We start from the raw sequence: 6286 nt of genomic DNA on the forward strand, positions 1-6286 counted from the left end.
AAAAAATATATTTCCTAAAAGTCTCATAAAGTAAAAAAAAAATCTGTATTTATTATTTTCCAAAGTGCCATAATCCTGCACCTTTGTGTCCTTTGTCAGTCCAGGCCCAAAGAGAAATTAAGTAACAAAGCATTCCTGGACTGGTTTAATACCGAGTTAAACTTGCCAAAAAACCCAAACCATCTCAAAACAAATAGTCCATAGAAAAATATAATCAATAACAGCAAGAAGCGATCAACAAAATGCAGAAGCAATGGGCTCAATGGTAAAAAGCTCAGAATTGCTACTGGGAAGGGACTTTGGAGAGTTCTCTAAGAACCATGAAGTGAAGAAGGGCAGCAGAGGAGAAGTCTTGCTGGGAATGGTGGCAGAAGCACTGTTGCTGAGAAGTTCACAGCCTTCCTTGGCCCTGCAGCCTCCCTTGTCAAGAGATGCTGTTGTGCAGATAAGACAGCAGCACTGGATGCACAGAGCTCTCCATGCAATCCCTGCCTGTCCCAGTACCTGTACTTGATGGAATGACACATTGCTGCGGCAGCTAATAAATAGAAGTAATTTGATTAGCTTTCCCTAACTAGCGATAAGATCCTGACAAACCCTTTTTAATGCGTTTCTGGAGCAGGATGAAATTGTTTCATTTGGCGAGCGGGGCCCCACGGGAGTTGCCTCCAAGCTCCTTTAGTGAGAGGTAAAAATATGCCAATCATTAATGAGGGGAGAATTACGGAGACTTTAATGCAATCAGAAAAGAGGAGCCTGGAGGCAGCTGGGGAATAAAACCTGCCCTTAAATCAGAGGCAGGCAGCCAGAGCATGGAAATAAAGGCATACACAAGCATGTACATGCACACACGCATACCTACCGCACACACAGAGATGGTGTAGAGCTGCTGTAAATGCATTGGGAGTTTTGGCTGGGCAGCAAACACCCATCTCAGCAAATGGCATCCATCTTTCCCAAAAAGCATTCATAAAATTACAGTGAGCTATATCCACTTGGCAGCCCTCCCCTCACCAGGAGAGGGCCGCTGCCCATTCAATCTTTACCCCTTCACACACATGTATGGACAGAATTGCAGTTTCCAACATTTCAAACCAAAGCCCTTTGTGGAGGAGGCATATTAGCTGCTCAGGTGTCAAGCAGCAGCAGCAAGGCAGCTTTGCCAAGTGGAAAGGTACCTCTCTCAGGGCCAGACTTGCTACGTGAACACAACATGTACGAACCCTTCACTCTGTCTGCCAACCATGGCACTTAAACGCCAGAGGCAGCATCTACTGCAGATGTTGAAAGGCAACACCTCCCATCCTCTCCCCACTCCCTCCTCAGCCACTTCAGAGAACTCCCTTCCTCAGGTGAAACAGCTCTTGCACGAACCATGTACTTTTATTTCTAAGCAAAACAGAAGTCTTTAAGTTGCTGGCATTTCCCCTGGCACTGCAGCAGGCAGGAGCTGGGGCAGACACAAGTGTCCTGGCTGGCTCCAATTTTGCAGGTGTCTGTGTTCTTTCAGAAACTCCTTCTCTGACAGAAACTGTCCCATCTTTCTGCAGTGATGCTCTAACCCCAGCCAAGCACAATACAGATGGCTGCATCAGCACGGACCACACCAGAGTACACTAGCTCCCTGTTGAATCGGATAAAAACCAGGACAGGAGTTTTCTCATGTCTCTTCCAGTTTCCCCACCTTGTTTACTTGAAAATAATGAGCAAGAGTACAGGGATATCAAACACCAGCCACCTTTCCTCTGCCAGATACACAAAACATGATGCTACAAAGGCCAGGCGTGCAGTACTTCAGCCCTTTTCCCTTGTTTGGATTACCACTAACATGTAGAGGAGCAACTGAATGGCTGCTGAGAACTCCAAGAGGAAAGTTAGTACTTACTTCTGGCCTTAATATACACTTGAGGGGATGTGAGACAAGTATTTCTTCCTTCCAGAACACCTGCACTATAGTGAGAGAGGATCTGTGGCACCCCTGCCCTCTGCTAGATGGAATGATTGTCCTGCTTAGTGTGCACTGTAAGTGCCACGTTGAGAAGGCTAAGCTGCTGCTTCTTCTGCCACAGAGATCTATCAGACATCTCTGCCACAAAAAGACTGTGCTTCTGCACCATATTCTCACATACACTAGACAACTGTGGGACTAAAACACTGGTGTAAGTGACTATTTGCCATTTGACCCTACAGACAAAACAGTTACACAGTCACTAAGACAGAGTAAAAGACAAAGGCCAGGTAAAGAGGGACATGGAGCCTGAAGCTTAGCAGATAAGTTAGGGTACATAGCTGGCATGTTCTCAAACGTCTATCAAGCACAGAGCTGCATGTCCCACTGGTAAATAATCATAGAATGCTTAGCCCCATGCAAGGGGGGCTTCATATCCCCTAACAGCAACTCCTACTGGCTGCTTGAACCATGCGATAACAGGCTCCCAAAGACGTACAGCAAAGCTCTCTGTAGCTGAAGTTCAGAATGAAAAGCACCTCAGCAGGTAAAGACAAACTCCAGGGTTCTCCTGAGTTCTCTCAAACTCTATGTCTCTAAGACTGAAAGGATCAGAGCAATCCTGCTGTTGGGCACATCACTCAGCCAGACTGCATGCCCTTGAAAGTCAGAGAAATCACTTTCCAGAAATGCAAACAAGTGAGAAGACCCTACCACAGAAACCATCAAGACTGCAAAAACTATCTATCAGGAAATTCAGCATGGCTACAGCACAATGCTGTCTAGCATCTAGAAATGGTATTTCTGCCCTTTTCAGATCAGGGCGACTTTTGATCCAAAGCTCCAATTGAATTCAGTGATTTCTTCTGATGAAGGTCTTTAGGTTATTCAAGATAGTTACTAGACTCCCTCCCTGGATCCATTTCTAGCAGTGATCCAGGTTTTACTGTGGTCACAGTCCAACCTAGTTTGTGGTGGCACTCAAGCACAGCAGCCTTGTGCAACTGCCTCCTCTGAGCAGCAGGCAGAGGTCTGAGATGGTATCACACTCTGTGGCTCCACACGTAGGTCTGCCTTTCTGCAAACAACTCCTTCTCGTTCTGGTTTGTTATGATTAAAAATGCACATCACCAGGCGAGGCCTTGGAGTGGAACCCGGCTGGAAATTGAATCATTAATATTCCTTCTCATGCCCATTGCCACAATTTCTTACCTCTCCACAAGCAATTGCTAACAATGCAACAATTTAGGGTCTCAGACTAAAAGTGAAGAGAAGTCAAGACTACTGTTAACTGCCTATTGTTACTCCAATTCATCCACCTTTGCCCATATCCTGGCATCCCATCAACCTTATGCCAGCGTGCTGTATGTCAGATGTCTTTGAGCACTTTGAAGTGCCTGTCCCAAATTTAGCTACCGAAAGGTCTTTAAGATCCACAGCTTCTTAAACCATTAGGAAAGGGATTCAAGATTATCGTCATTCCTGAGCAGCTGGAAACACAAGGAAAGAAAACAATTATTTCAAAGAGTCTAGTTAGGTGGCCCTAACTCTGACACACTTTCCACACATTTGAAGCACTCTCAAAGGGCTGGAGGGGTAAATGCAAACCAAGGGTAGGACATACCACATGATGGAGAATCCCACAAATGTACAAATTGGAATTTTTTTCCATTTCTAGCAGACAGGGTTACCTACATGAGCTCACCTCAACCCTATGTGCTGTTACTGCTGCAACACATTAACTGGGCAAGCTGTGAGAGATGTGCTATTCCCTTGTCACTGCTACAATGATCCTGTGGCAAAAAGGATCCAGAAGCATAGAAATGGCACATGACACACAGCAAGTGATTGAAAACCCCCCCAATAGTCAATGTGGGCACTCATTGGTCTGTTTGAACCTTCCTCCCTGTATGTTTACAAAAAGAAGCACAACACAACCAGGACTACAGCACTGATCTTGGAAAAACAAAAGTCAGAAGATACATTTTCTCTTGGGACTCTAGCATCACTACTGTGGACTGCTCACACACATTGGTACCAAGTAGAGGAAGTTTGTTCTCGCTTGTGAACTCACTGAGCTAACATTACTTTGGCTGCAGACAGCACAGCCTGGAAGAGGTTGAATGTCTGGTCAAGAGGTGGAGAAGACAGAGGTGGAGAAACCTGCTTGACAGCAACTAGCACAAGGCAGCTGGGAGTTTAAACAGCACTGATCACAAGAAGTAGGAAAAGGCCAACTATAAATTCTGCTCTGAACACCTATTAATTCTCCATTGCCTCATTCAACTACCCCAAAACCACCTGCTCCCAGTAAGCATTTTGCATCTTAGGTGGCTAAACTCTTTGGGAATCAAAGGATCTGTTACATATTACTGAAATGCCCATCAGGCTGAGGACTTGCTCCATGTGTCCTTCCATAACAAAAATACAACACAAATAGCTTCAGAATGAAGTGTTCACTAATTCAGTGGCATACAATTTAATGTTAAACTGCTTCTGCCACACACAAATTTGTTATGTTTGGCACTTGCATTTCGATGTCATTGTTTCTTTGGTTTTATTTTATGTCAGAAATAATAATTTTCAGTGGAAAAACTTTGACAGTAAAATGTATAGGTACATTACCAGCCATCTCAGTGCAGAAACATGAACAGCGATAGTCTCAAAGCAATGGGCTCAATGAACGTACACAGCAGTAACACCTCAAAGGAATTTGGAAAAGGAGTTGTCCTATTAGTCAGCTAGAGTAGCCCAGGCCTGCCACACCAATTTGAGGTAAGCAGAAAGAAACAAAAAAGAACCACTAGGAGGTCTGGAAATACATGACTGGTCTTACCTACTTAAGATACATGCCCATTTCAGAAACAAGACCCTAATAAACTTACTGTACCGCACCGCAGACCTTTCCCTTCAAGTAAGATGAAGTGACCACCACTACTGTCTGTTCTCTTTAGCAGCTCTGGCAGTTGCTGACTTCTCAGCCTAGCGGCCTGTTCACAAGGCAGAGCCTTGATTGCTACTGCAATCCATGAGAGCTCCAGCAAAGTCAAAGCTGCAGCCCACGTGAAGACAGCTAAGTGAGTAAAGGTATTTTAAAGAGATAATAGGTAAGAACAAAGCTCTGCCAGGGGATTGGCTCCATTGAAGAAATACAACATGCAATCTCCACGCAAGGACTGGTGGCTTCTTGTGCATCAGTGAAAGCCACAAACTGCTGGGTATCAGCTGCTCAGTCATTCAACCTTATCTCAATACTTGAGCATCAACTCCTCCTACCTGGACTGAGAGGCAAACCCTGAGCCTTCCTCATCTACCAAGCCCCAGCCTCAGCAGTCCTGGGGCCAAGTTACATGCCTTTCCAGATGGTCCTCTCTGTGAACATGACAAGGGCAGAGCAGAGTGGTGCTCTTAGCAGTCTTGCTCAGGGAGCACTGGCTGCCATGACACAAATTAACATCATCCTCAAACTATTTAGGGGGGATAGACAGAAAAATCTTGAGTAGTTTTTCCTTTCCTGACAATTGTTTCCATCTTCTACCTCAGTTCTGGCTGGATTCCCCCTTCCCCCTGTCCTCAGCTAGCACCGCCAGGCTCAGTCCTCCTCACCCTAGCCCCCCCTCCCCAAGGACAAGCAAAGTTATTACAATAATGAATTAGCCAGGCTGCTTACTGCTGCCAGTGGCGAAGGCAATTATCCCACTCCACGTCCCCAGCCACCGCTCAGCTCCCTCATAAAGAGAGGCTTTTGGGGCCGCTTTGTGCTTTGATTGGAAATGAAGAGATTGCTAATTAGGGAACCCCTGCTGGGATCGGGCTGGCAGGAACAATGGTGAAACGGACGGAGCACGCGTCCATTTAGAGAGGGGGGGAGAAGAGAGAAATGTGAGCTCCTCTGTAATGTAGTGCATCCTCCACTCACACCATAAACAACAGGGCAGACAATTTTATAGAGCTTTTCACCTTTTAAAGCATGCTAATTTGTTTATAGGAAGCGATAATTTGGTGTGTGTTTGCATAGGTCAATGCCTGTAGTTTCTGTGTACAGTATGGATTGATGCATGCGTGCATACATACACACAGTTGTTTCCAGAGGCATTTTCTTAAAGAGTGTATCTACACAGCTGACCATATATGTCTTGTTATTCGCTGGGGAGCATGCATCAATCCTGCATTAACAGGGAAAGATGCTTAGAAAAGCCTGTTGATGAGTATTAACACAGAATTTTAATGCCTGAATTCACAAATCACCAAAGTTGAAAATGACTTAGGAAATTAGTCAGTTCATCTGAAGCTTGCCCAGCAACCACTTCCACTGCTTTGCCCAAGTGCTTTAAATGA

This window comes from Leptosomus discolor, chromosome 3 (assembly GCF_034619465.1).
Source record: "Leptosomus discolor isolate bLepDis1 chromosome 3, bLepDis1.hap2, whole genome shotgun sequence".
In the NCBI taxonomy this organism is placed as follows: Eukaryota; Metazoa; Chordata; class Aves; order Leptosomiformes; family Leptosomidae; genus Leptosomus; species Leptosomus discolor.